The sequence below is a fragment of the Coenobita brevimanus genome, unplaced genomic scaffold, assembly GCF_032717465.1.
Source record: "Coenobita brevimanus isolate Jiangsu-jjx unplaced genomic scaffold, ASM3271746v2 jjx.HiC_scaffold_2060, whole genome shotgun sequence".
Classification (NCBI taxonomy): domain Eukaryota; kingdom Metazoa; phylum Arthropoda; class Malacostraca; order Decapoda; family Coenobitidae; genus Coenobita; species Coenobita brevimanus.
The window spans coordinates 87,964-102,564 of record NW_027642953.1 but is presented as its reverse complement, the minus strand read 5'-3'; positions in this window follow the sequence as shown (position 1 = coordinate 102,564).

Below are 14,601 nucleotides of genomic sequence, written 5' to 3'. Positions count from 1 at the left end.
GCAGGCACAAATACACACAGGCACTGATACACACAGGCACTGATACACACAGGCACTGATACACACAGGCACAAATACACACAGGCACTGATACACACAGGAACTGATACACACAGGCACAAATACACACAGGCACTGATACACACAGGCACTGATACACACAGGCACTGATACACACAGGCACTGATACACACAGGCACTGATACACACAGGCACTGATACACACAGGCACTGATACACGCAGGCACTGATACACACAGGCACTGATACACACAGGCACTGATACAAGCAGGCACTAATAGGCACTGATACACACAGGCACTGATACACACAGGCACTGATACACACAGGCACTGATACACACAGGCACTGATACACACAGGCAATGATACACACAGGCAATGATACACACAGGCACTGATACAAGCAGGCACTAATAGGCACTGATACACACAGGCACTGATACAAGCAGGCACTAATAGGCACTGATACACACAGGCACTGATACACACAGGCACTGATACACACAGGCAATGATACACTCAGGCACTAATAGGCACTAATAGGCGAAAATAGACATAAATGAGTATATAACCTATGGTGATGCAGCAGTAAGAGGACACTGCAAAGAACTGCATAAAAGGAGAGGCAATAAAGACGTAAGGAAATTTAGTTTCCCAAACAGAGCAATTGATCAATGGAATGCACTACCGAATGAAATAGTGTGTGCCAAAACAATTCACAAATTTAAGGATATGTACGATAAATATGGTTTAAGACACGGGACAGTACAAGCTGGACTCATTCCTGTAAAGATACAATTAGGTAAGAACACACACACACACACACACACACACACACACACACACACACAGCAACCAAATCAAACCATTCACCTCCACCCCCCTCCATCCACACACAGCACATTCACCCACCCACTCACAGAAACACACACACACACACACACACACACACACACACACACACACACACACACACAGTACAGGGAACCTCTACAAATGGCAAGAAGAAGACAAGAAACATTCAGATATTTTGGATCTACAGTAAGAAGTGTGAACGTCGGGGGTAGGGTTGCGAGAGGCAGACCGAAAAAGACCTGAGACGAGGTCATAGAGTGTGACCTCAGGGATAAGGGACTGAATAGGGAGGCTGCCAGAGATCAAGCAGCGTGGAGAGCCATCATGTGACTAAGGCCGACGCATGCAAGCTTATTGGAGCTTTTATAAATGATACGATACGATCACAGTACAAAGCAACTGATTAAGCAGCCAATAACTTAGTGTAGAATCCGAATGCAGTATAGATATCGCTGGGAAATAAGCCAGGAAAGATGTGATAAACTGTAGATTAGCCGGAAAGAATGGAAAACACAATCCACTGAGTGTCCACATATAGAGCCACATGGAAATTTATATTAGACCACCGCCATTAAGAAATAAAAGGACCTTTGAACATGAGGCAACGTAAGAACAAGAGAGAGAGAGAGAGAAAATATAAACGAAACGACAATGGACGGTATAAAGATTCGTCAAAGTTACATAAGGGTCCCCTACATTTTGTGGGAATTTTCTTTATTGCAAGCCCCGCCCCCAATGCGGCGTCTACCTGTCTGCCTCAACCCATTTAAAACCCCCATGCCCAGTCAGCGACCCTCAGTGTCACTCTTGGTGTGGTGGGGTGTACATCTGCTTCGGTTAGGTCATGGCGCCGGTCCGTCTACCCCTTCATCCCACATCTCGCTGCTACATCAGCCATCACCGCCTCAGTTACCAAATGTTGTAAGGGGGGTGTATACATGAGCCGCCCAGCTCCGCGGCGCCTGGCTGTCTAGTTACCCACAGGGTTCCAATGCACACCAGTCTCGCGTCATGGCAAGGGCGGAACATGTTCGTGTTTCGCTGAGGGTTCACTTAAGCACCAATAGTTTATTTATTACTGACCCTTTTATTAATCAACTACTTGGTTCACACCCTGCAATTCACTTAAGACTCTAAACCACCCCTACACCCATTATCAAGATCACGGCAGCCACGTAATAACCCGCCATTCTCATATCCAGCACCCCCGCCTCACACCCTGAACCACCCCTACACCCCTTCCTCCACCCCTCCCCTTTCCTTATCCCCCTACCCAAGCCCCCCAGGGCTGCAACACCTTACCCTAACACCCTTATCCTAAATCCTACCCAGGCTTCTGGAGCCGGAAAAATCAGATGAACCTGAGAGGCAGCCAATAAGCCAATGCTTGGCAGAGAAAGCCGTAGCTATTCACTCCTCCCTCCCTTAAGTAACAACACAGTGCACGTGCGAGACCCCCCCCCCTTCCCAACACCAAACACACGCACGTTGGGTTAAGCCCCGACACTCTTTCTCTTAGTCTAAATTCTTCCTCTCCTACTTAAAACACACACACACACACACACACACACACACACACACACACACACACACACACACACAGGACAACACGAGCATTGCTCAATTCCTGTATACTACAAATAGGTAAATACACACACATGCACCTTACACAATGCAACCAGGACCAGAGCTCTCAGTAAGGCCGGGAGTTTAAACTAAGGCCTAGTTCCTGCCACCATGTCGTCGCCCTGGTTGCATAACACTCATCACATATACACAATCATTCTTCCTTCCTTTCCCCCCCTTTTCTATACGTCATTATTATTATTATATATTACTTGTTGGTGCACCTGTGCGGGCGAGATGGGCTCATCCAGTACGGGGATAGTGACATCAGTTGTCACCTCATCTACAACCTCATTGTTCACATCCTCTCTGTTCAGTACAGACTCAAAATGGAATTTAAAATCCTCATCACTGGGGCACAAGATTTCATCAGGTCTGTCCATGTTAAAGTTTCCTTTCCAATCAATTGCTCTCCACACACTTGCGTCATCAGCGTCATCCAGCAGCCTCTCCCACCTACCAAGATTGCTACCACCTATCTCTACTGCTCTGTCTACCCTGCCTACATTGTCCTCCGCACACGAGTATAAAGCGTCAGTGATGCGCTTCTCAAAAGCTTCAACATTTACATAATCTTCATTAGGTACTCTTTGCATAATATTATTCACAAATGCTTCTTTGTTGATTCTGTTAAATCTGAGTGACTTTCTCATTAAACAAGTCTTGCCAGCATTTCCATGAAGGGCTGCGTGATCCCCTAGCGACCCCGCCCTCGTCATGAGACTGTCCAAATCTACGCCTGAACACGTAACTGTTACTGTAATGGGGGCATGATCGGAAGGGAGGTCACCCCGCCTTAACACAGAAAAAATCACTCATATAGTCTATCAGAGACGGTGACGCCACACAGGTATCCACCTCCGAAACCCAGGTGCCGCGTCTCCGATATGTTTTATCACCAGGAAAATGTTTGTCAGCATACATGAGGTTATTAATGACAACCAATCTGTTATCAATACATATAGAACACAACAATTCAGCGTTATCGTTAGCCCTGTTTACATCATCGTGAATCACTGGGTATGACATATCATTTACATTAGGTATCTCCGCTATCGACACACACACACACACACACACACACACACACACACACACACACACACACACACACACACACACACAGAATTTATTTTTGGGTAGGGCTGGTAAAGAGACCTGTATGATCATGAGAGTTAACAGAGACAGTATTAACACTCTTATGACTCACTCTCAGCTGAATGCTATCGCCCAGCAGTACCTGGAATAAAATACTAGAGTTGCCCCTACCATGAGAGGGCCCGGGTACCATCTAGTGGTTGTAAAAGTAGCTGGACAAGTCTCTCGTCTTGATAGGCGTCGCTACTTGGCTACTTTTGCTAGTGGGCGTATGACAGTGGAAGGACGAGGGTGTGTGTGTGTTGCTGTGCATCATTCCGCTGAGGTAAATGTTGGATATTTGCTGTTCTTAGCCATTAAGGTGACTACATTAGGACACAAGGATATCGCACTGACAGCCAGGAAGTATCATGGCCCAAAGAAATATTACCTATGAGGCTACTAGACGTAATTCTGATGAGACAAGGGGGCTGTTGGTGTGAGGGAGATGGAGGCCTTGTACCGCCTCAATCTTGGTGTCTCAGACCAGTGAAATAGCAGTGTGAGTGTCATCCTGTAGATTCTCGTTCCGATCAGACTGGTGGACTAGGCTTGCCTGCCTCCTTGTCCATGTCCACCCAACAGTACAGTTTGGGACCTGAATGTATACTGATAAGTGCGATTCAGATATGAGAGGGACAATGTGATGGAAAAAAATTATTGTATATTTTGTCCTGAAGCGCATGCACACACACACACACACACACACACACACACACACACACACACACACACACACACACACACACACACACACACACACACACACACACACACACATGCACACTCGCACACGCGCGCGCACACACGCACACACACGCACGCATGCACGAACTCACGCACGCACACACACACACACACACACACACACACACACACACACACACACACACACACACACACACACACACAAAGTATATTATGGTGTTCATTTGCCTAGGCCGAGATCGTCGTTTTTTTGCAGCTGATTTCCCGTAGTGCAGTGGTAAATTTGGACAAATATACAGCTCTGCATCATTTCCACGTCCCTTCTTCGTGACTAGCATCAATCTAGTGTTAACCCCTTGTCACAACACAAAATTTAAGAAAGAGATTGCAATTTTACGCCAAGTTAGATTGAACAGGGGTCCTTATCCTGCAGCGGTGTGTCACAGGCTGATGATGATGATAATAGGGTTGTCGGAGATGATATTGATAATGATGATAGTGATGCTGCTGATGATAGTGATGTTGAAACTCCTGAACCAACTAACTGGACCGAGATTATGGTGATTGTAATGATGATGAAGCAGTTGGGATAATAATGATGGTGATGATGACGGTGATGGAACTTATGTAGTAACTCTTTAACAGGGTTGTGATGATTGCTGTGCTTGACGCTGTTGCTCCTGGCGATGATGATGATGATGATGATGATGATGATGATGATGATGACGACTACGACAACGATGATGATGGTGATGACGATGATGATGGTGATGGCGACGATTTTCATGTCTATGGCTGAGTCACCTCTTGTTTTTCGTTTCTCTTCAAATGTAGTTGGTGACTGTGTGTAGGGGAGAGAGAGAGAGAGAGAGAGAGAGAGAGTGTGTGTGTGCGTGTGTCCACGCATGCTTGTGTGTATTTGCGTGCGTGCGTGCGTGTGTACAGCATTTCCCTCACACTCGAACTATTCATATCATAAGAGTGCAAATGAGGTCAGGGATATTGCTCTTCTTGGCCATACAAATACTAAACATTTACACTATATTCTGAAAAAACATACTGGATTCCTAAGGTCACTCAATGGGTTTCAAAAATCATTGTTCACTCTCTCTTTATTTATCGCAAGGAAAGGGATGGATGTGTGTCCGAAATAGTAGCTCAGTTTTGGTCTTTCTCTGGACCGTGAATTATTTAAATGGAATAATTATCCTTATTAATATTGGTTTAGTTGTGAGGATGCAACACACGTTTTGTTTACGTTTTATCAGGGCACATCAAAGAGCGGCCATGTCCATCTGCTTCTCACTAATGATTTTCGAACGAGGTTCTACATTCCTCTAGATTTTAGGGACAGTGAAGCCGCACAGCACCACAACACGCCATACCATACCATACCATACCACACCACACCACACCACAAAACCCCACACCACAAAACCCCACACCACACAACCCCAAACCACACCACCCAACACCACACCACCCAACACCACACCACCCCAAACTTTACCACACCAACCACCCTTCCACACCACACCACACCAAGGGGATTAACCAAAGGGTCTTGAAGCTCCCGCATCTAGTAATTCTGAGCTTGTTTCCAGGTAACTCCACACACACACCTCAGGTCACGTCTTTCACAGAAGAGATAACAGAAGGACAGCGAGCGTAACTGAATGGCAAGCCAGAGATGGAGTGAGAAGAAGAGGTGCACAGAGAACAAGATGGAGAGATCATATGATGCAGATCTACCGAGCAAGGACGGAACTGGCTAACAATCAATGGATCAGAGTGGAGAAAGGTGAGAGGGTCCTTATCATGCAGTGGTGTGTCACAGGCTGATGGTGATGATATTGATGGTGATAATGATGTAGATGCTGATGGTGGTGATGCTTTAACATCTCAACGTATGAGGTTACAGAATGCACAGTGAGGCTGCATAGCCAGGAAATGGAAGAATATGAGTGCATTTAAGTATTTATGTAATATGATGAATATGGATGGATGATTAGAGGATGAAGTGACAGAAATGATACATCAGGGAAGGAGGGTTGCTTGTTCTCTAAAAAGCAGTGATTAGGAAGAGGGAACTGAGGATGAAAGTGTTAAAAAAAAAGGGCACTGCATGCTGTGATTCCCACTTTAAAGTATGGAAGTGAAGCTTGGATCTTGTTGAAAGGACGCAAGTCAAGAGTGAGAGCGGTGGAAATGAGCTACTTGAGAGGAGCATGTGGAGTTTCATCAGAGAGACAGACAGACAAATGGGCAGATGAAGGAGCGTTGTGATGCCGATGTGGATGAGACTGAAAGCGTTAAGAGAAACACTTCGAGATGGTTTGGCCATGTGGAGAGGATGGCGAATAAGAAAATGACCAGAAGAGTGCACTTGGAAGGGTCGAGTTGGAAGGGGAGAGGGGGAGGGGGAGACCGACGATGAGATGGAGGGAAAGAGTAGAAACATATGACTGGGATACTTGAGCTAAATGGTAGAGGACAGTACATCATGAAGGCGATTTGCTTGTGATCACCCCTTACGGAATTAAAGCGTCTGGCTATAGATAAACAGATATAGATAAAAAGGTAGGTGATGATGATAATATGATGATGATGATGATGATGATGATGAGGAGGAGGAGAATGGTAATGCTAATGAGAATGACGGTGTAAATAATGATGATGATGATGATGATGGTGGCAATGAGGACAACTACGATGATGACGATTATGATGATGATGATATTGATGATTTTTGTCGGCAGGTGGAAGGACGAAACAGCGGGAACTCTACCATCGGTCCAAGCATCCACGATTCTACATCCACCCATCCGTCCATCCATCCATCCATCTTGCTTGATGTTAACCCTCTCGCACACGATGAGTTTCAGTAAGTCTTCTGGCTCACGATTTTATACGACCAAGCCGCCCGGCCGGGGAGCGCGCGCGCGGCAAATTTGAGGGAATGAAACACATTCTTGCCTTATTTTCGCCACCCAAAAATCCATGTATTCCCATGAAACCTTTCTCAAGGTAGGCATCGATGTTTGTTCTCTCTGATAAACAGGACCAAAACACAGGAAAACACCAGCAATAAAAGTTATGAGCCCTGGAAGCATGGTCGAGTAAACTGTTTTCACTTCCCAACATCGCCGCTTGAATGTTTTTCATCATACAGGAAAATGATCTAATAAGTTTTTATAGAGAATTTCATCAGCTTTCTAACGAAACAAATCCGGTTGAGATATGATGTATACTTTTCGAGAAAATGGCCAAAAACTGAAAGCCATTTTCGGAAAAAATTCACTGACCTCTGATAGCTAAATTTTCCCAGACACCCTATGTTTTTATTACATAGTAATATGCCCAAATTCACCAGCTTTCCCCATCTCAAAGAAGAACCCCATACGCCTCATAGTTCTCGAGTAAATCTAAAGAAAGTACTAGGCACTCCGTCCGTGATTGACTTTCGTGATGCGCGCACGGCGTACGCAATGTTCCCGCCTACGTAACAACGAATTCTTATCATAAATATTACATAGTTATGTATTGTACATACGTAGAATTTACTGCTCTTTATCATGGTTCAAACATGAAATCGATACGTCCAATAGTTTTCGAGTAATTGGCCGACAAAGTGAGAGTATTACTACGAGCGTTAATCAATGGTAACAGCCGCGAAGAGACATTCATTTCCACCGCCTTTTCTCGCACAAAACGTAACATAATGCTTACATTTTGGTATTGATCATACGTAGAATTTAATGGTATAGATCATGGTTGTTACAGAAAATCGATAAGTCTAATAGTTTTCGAGTAATTGGCCGACAAAGTGAGGTTAGTACTCCGAGCGCTTGTCACTGATAACAAACGCGAGGAAAAAAAACATTTCCCTCGCCTTTTACCCCTCAAAACGCTACCAAAGGCTTACATTCTGGTATTGATCTTACGTAGAATTTAGTGGTATTGATGATGGTTGTAACAGGAAATCGGTAAGTCTAATAGTTTTCGAGTAATTGGCCGACAAAGTGAGGTTACTCTTCCGATCGCTACCAACTTTTACACACACAGTTTTTTCCTTGCACACCTGCCTGAAGACTATGCTACCAACTTTTTTCCCCCTATCTGTACAGACTGTTACATCTTCCATGGATGTTTTCCTATTGTTATAACCTACTACACATAAACATAACTCTTCTATAGTTACTGCTGTGGAGATTTACTTTCTTTCATATGTGTAATCTGTAGGAGAAAATGGTTATTTGTCTGAAAGTTGGAGAGGTAATGGTAATAGATTATTATATATATATCAACAAAGTTTGCAGAACTCACTTCCTCCAGGGGTGTTGTCCAGTTAGACCAGGGATTTGAAGATGAGGAGTTATGTAGTGTGTGTGTGAGTCAGCTTCTCCCTGAGAGTATGAGGCAACGCTATTTTTAGCACACACCACACTCGTTCACGGAAACTCGCAGCTTGTTTGACGTATATTTCATACAATTCCATACGCATTTACACTATCAGAATCACAATAATTCCAGCCCTAAAACACCGGTAATTCTCCCCTCCCGACTTCAGGTTTGCCCTTCACAACACTGTTTCATGCCGTACGTAACGCTTGCTGGCTCCATAATTTCACCAAGCCATCCACAGTATCTTTCACACAATATATATTTATGCCTTGGCTTCATTTATATACGTATTTCCACTCACGCCATACGGCCTACGGGGGGGGCGGAGTGGCGAAACCCCGCTACACTGACCATGCGTCTATTTAACTTTAGTATCAATTGCTTCTTCATAAGCTTTCCAGCTGTCTGAACAGATCTGCAGTAGCTTATAACTTCTAGAATAACTCGGTTCTGGTGCTCAGTTTGGTACTTTTATTTTCCTTTCATCAGAACTGGCTCGGCAAATTTTGAGAAAAGTCCCTCAAGTAACTCCTGTTATTTTTTTACGGATCTATGGACATCATTAGGTTTCTAACGATGTCCATAGATCTGTTGTGGCTTTAATAGTTCCCTAGACAACACAGTCTTGGCGCTGTTCTCTGCCACCCTATTATACCATGTCATATAGTGTTCTCGCTTGCTTGCTCTCTACGCTCGCTCGCTTGAACAATAAATAACTGAAGAAAAGGTGGTATAAAGCCCCCTAAGCCGCCACAGTATTATAACCCTCGGTATGCAGTCCGTTCCCTGTGGCCTTGTAACTTTGTGTACCCGAAGCGCTTACAAAATAACTCGAAATAATTTTCCTTTCGTAACTATACTCGTTTCACTCTTACTTGGCCTGAGTTGTTGTTGTTGTTCTTGTTACATCTTAGGCTCCTCTGGATGTGAACCCAGTGTTATGTTGAAGGATTGTCTGTGTTATGGTAGTGTGGTGCAGGAAGTGAGTGGGTGTGCTGTGGTGTGGGGGTGCCACTTTGCAGTATGAACACAGGGGATTGTATGTGTGTTATATTTTGTGTTAGTATTGTAGCAGGGAAGGTTGGTGTACTCGTGTCTCTGGGTTCGGTAGTGTCTGAAGGGTGTATGTCTGGTGGTGGCACATGAAGGATGCTGTTTGGTAGAAAGTTTTGGCTGGCTGGGGTGTCTGTGTGTTTATGTATGTGTTTGGTATAGAAAGTTTTGGCTGGCTGAGGTGTCTGTGTGTTTATGTATGTGTTTGGCAGAAAGTTTTGGCTGGCTGGGGTGTTTGTGAGTTTGTGAATGTGTCTGGGAAGTGTAGAGTCGGGTGGAGGAGGGGATATGTTGCAAAGATAATCTGTGTAGTGTTGGGCGGTTGTTCGATTTTGTTTGTGGAGAGGATGATGCAACATAAGGTTACAAAGGTGGGACGGATCTTGAGCTGAAGTGATGAACTGTGTGCCTCTCATATTCACTTGGTCTTTGACTGAAATTAGTTACGTTTCTTGGTGTAGGCTGTCAGTACTTGTGGTCTTAGTGTCTTCTGCTATCAAGGTATTGTTTTCTGTTCTTTAAAGCTCCTTCGTGTTTGTGTTGGATATGATTACGGCTCAGCTTGTGCGGCAGTAATTCACGGTTGTTTTAATGTATTACTTATAAGTGGAGGATGGAGTTGGGATGTATATGAGAGAGGGTGTGAATTAGTGGGAGTGATGCATAATGACGGGGGACAGGGTGGCATAGAGGCGACTTGTTTGTGGCCACCTCTTACGGGATTAAGTCGTCTGGCTATAGATAGATGGATAGACAGATAGCTTATAGTTTCCATACAGTTTGCCGAGTAGTAGCGATAGTTATCACTAGAATATGATGGTAGTCACGAATGAGTGCCGTGGAAAGGATGTTGGGCTGTAGTATTGTCTACTTCTGCTACTGATCTGCCTGACATTCTGGTATGCTTTAAATAAAACTCTGTGCCAAGTTAAAGTGGAAGGCGTGTATGTTTGTGTAGGAGGAACAAGAGACAAGGAGGTATTCTGTGGCCTGTTTTCTTTGTGCTTCCTACAAGACACAGTAATAGTTATGACGGGGCATTGATGGCAAGTTTGTGGGTCAGCACACACTTACGGCCTCTCATTATACAAGGTGGTCCATATATTACGCCACCCAGTTCTTGTGTGTTGCGGGCACGGCTCAGTGAACATTACCAGTGTCTACCCTGCATCATTATCTATTTCCCACAACCCTCTTCAGGCTTAGCTTTATAATATAGGCTTTAATTTAGGTCCATTGATTGCATGGTGGAGAATTCCCATAACCTTTTTTATGCTTAGCTGTATATCATTGTATTGTATAATCTTTTATGTCCACTGATCACAAGGCTGAGCAGTAATTTGGTGAAGCGATCAGAATGTCTTAGCTCATCACAAAAGCCGTCCCCACAACACACAAGACTGCAGAGCGCAATATACTTATCACCTATATTAAGTCAAAGCCACAGTTAAAAAGGTAATGAAACAAGACAGAAAATTTAAGTTTTCATTATTAATACTTCAGTATAGAATACATTAACAGAGACAGCAATATAAAATATGCATTCAAAAGTAGCATTTGTCCACAGAACATCCTGGACTTGCAAGGCAGATCACACCATCACCACCAGGCTTCTCTCGGCAGGTCAGGGCAGATCACCAGCAGCAGCAGCAAGTAATCTCACGGCTGGGGAAGACACGACACCCTGCCGCCGCCGCCGCCGCCACCACCACCACACCACCAGGCATCTCAGAGTAGAGGAAGACACCACACCACCGTCAGGCTTCTCACGGCAGGGCAGACCAAACTTCAGCAGCGTATGACCAGTGTGGCAAGGAAGCAGCGTCAAGGCAGCAGACTCCAGCACGACCTGTGGACCAGATGTGTATTAGTTCAAATCAGTGTTAGCTTTAGTTATTTAATCTTCTATCTATCTCTATCTATTGCCAGACGCCTCAATCCCGTTTGGGGTGGCCACAAACAAATCGCCTCCAAGTCGCCCTGTCCCCTGCCATTTCACTGCCCTGCTCCCAACTCACACCCCCCTCTCTCATATACCTCTCCACCCCATCCCTCCATCTCATCCTCGGCCTCCCCCTCCCTCTTTCCCCCTCCACCTCACTCACATACATTCTCTTCGTCAGTCTTTCACCCTCCATCCTCTCCACATGGCCAAACCACCTCAGTGTGTTCTCCTAACGCTTCCTATCACATCCACATCCACACCACAACGCTCCTTTATATCCTCATTCGTCAGCCTGTCTCTCCATGTGACTCCACAGGCTCCTCTTAAATAACTCATTTCCACTGCTCTCACTCTTGACTTGTGTCCTTCCAACAACGTCCAAGCTTCACTTGCATACGTTAGAGTTGGTATCACAATACTGTCATGTAGTAACTTTTTCACTTCCATGCTCACTTCCCTGTTTCTTATCACTGCTTTCAAAGAACCAGCAACCTTTCTTCCCTGCTGTACCCTTTCAAGCACTTCACCCTCCAAACCTCCATCCTTACTCATCACACTACCCAAGTACTTAAACGTACTCACATTTTCCAATTCCTCACCATCCAACCTCGCTGTACATTCACTGACTTCACCTCTCTCAAAGACTATCACTTTACTCTTCCCTACATTCACCTTTAGATTCCGTTTCTTACACACTCTCCCAAACTCATCCACCAAGCCTTGCAGCTCCCCTTCGTCTTCACCCAACAACACAGTATCATCTGCAAACAACAGTACAGGGAGTTTCCAGACACTATCCTCTCTCACCAGGGCCACTCCAACATCCACTACCCTACCTTGTACCTCTTTTATTACCCCATCCATGTACAGATTGAACAACCATGGAGACATGACACATCCCTGTTTCAACCCAACCTTCAAAGCGAAAAATTCACTTAGTTCACCATCCACACGCACTACAGCCTTTGCACCATTGTACATACTCTTCACAGCATTCAACAACTTCCCATCTACTCCATATATTCTTAACACTTTCCACAATCCTTGTCTATCCACCCTGTCATATGCTTTCTCCAAATCCATGAAAGCCGCATACAACTTCTTTCCCTTCTCTAGAAACTTTTCCACTAAAGATCTAAGATTGAATATCTGATCTACACAACCCTTCCCTTCCTAAAGCCTTCTGTTCTTCTCCAACTAATTTCTCTGTTCTTTCTCTAACTCTGTCAATAAGTATCCTACCATACACTTTTCCTATTATACTAAGAAGACAGATGCCCCTATGATTACCACAAACTTCTTTTTCCTCTTTTCCTTTGTACAAGGGAATAATTATACCTGACTTCCAATCCTTCTGAGACTCTACCTTCCTCCCAGGCCAATCTGCACATCTACATCCATTCCTACTACTATCTCTCCCCATGCTTCAGCATTTCAGAGAGAGATGATGATGCCACTGATTCATGGGGTTATCTTAAATTTAACAAGAAACACTGATTACTTACCTCTCTATTCAGTTTGCACGAAAATTAATGTTTAAAAGACAGATAATCTATTCACGAAATTTTCTTCTTAAAATGTTAATAAGTAAATGTTTAATTTGAAGTGTGACGTCACTGGTGCATTATGGGAGCAACGTTGAGAGATGCTGGAGATGAGTGAAGATTTTATTCTTTACGGTGTTAGTCTACTTCTTATTATGGTAATTCTTATGCCCATGTGTTTATCAGTGTTTGCTGTCATTATCGAGAGGTGTAGTCGGCTGATGTAAGTTGTAATTATTAGCTATAAGGATGATATACGGCGGTGTGTATCTCCAGGTGACCAAGATGTCCCTTTAAACTGGAGTAAGCAGTGCTACTTAAATCCCGATATTCACACCATCTGTTTAGGTTTTAAGGTCGAATGTGATCCTGTACATGGGCAGGCATAGTAGGTTAATTGGCTGGAAAAAATGAGGGGATGTGTGTAAAAACTAATGGGTAGTTTGTTTACATCGGGGATATAAACTCCGCGAGTCCCTTTAACTCTTGCAATCCCGGTGATGCCCTTTTCAGTTTATTCATAGTGCCAGAAGGCAATTTTATTCAACTTATGCAAAGTCTCTGCTATTGCAGGAGTTCAGTGAGGCTGTGCCTAACCCCTACACTTCCAGAAGTCTATACAAAGCTAAATATAATCATGAGATGGCATGAAAAAAAAAAAAAAAAAAAAAATCCCTGCTCTGTGAGTTAAACTAGTGAAGACTGAAGGTATTAACATGTGTAGGAGAGACACTGGATAAAGCCTGATTGGAGATATAGTATATTGAACTGGAAGGACTGCATACCTTACATCCTTCATTAACCATTGCTGCTACCTTTAAATAAGAATTATCATACTGAAGGTAATTACTAGCAGCCTTCATTAACATATTACTGTACTGTAATTAGGAGAGAGGTTTCATAAGTTGATTGGAAGTCAGGAGACAGCAGGAATATACCATTACTGTTGAGGGGGATGAATTTGTGTGTAGGCTATGATATAGGAAGCATATCTCAGAATATGGATGTACAAGGTTAATCATATCTTGTATAGTACTTACACTTTCAGATTTGATAGCTTTTCCTTTTGTAATCTTTACTGAATGATGCAATCAGTTCATGATTACACATTATATAATCTCAGACTTCATCTGTGTCATTGTAGTTGGCTCACCTTGACAAATTTTAGTCCTTCTGCTGCTTAGTTCCTGTATCTAAGTGGCAGAATAAGACAGTATTATGGTTTTGCATCCTCCCCATAGATCTTCATTGTGATTTGCATGATAATCTAGTCTTTATCTCTAGAAACAGCTCAGCATTCAAGGTG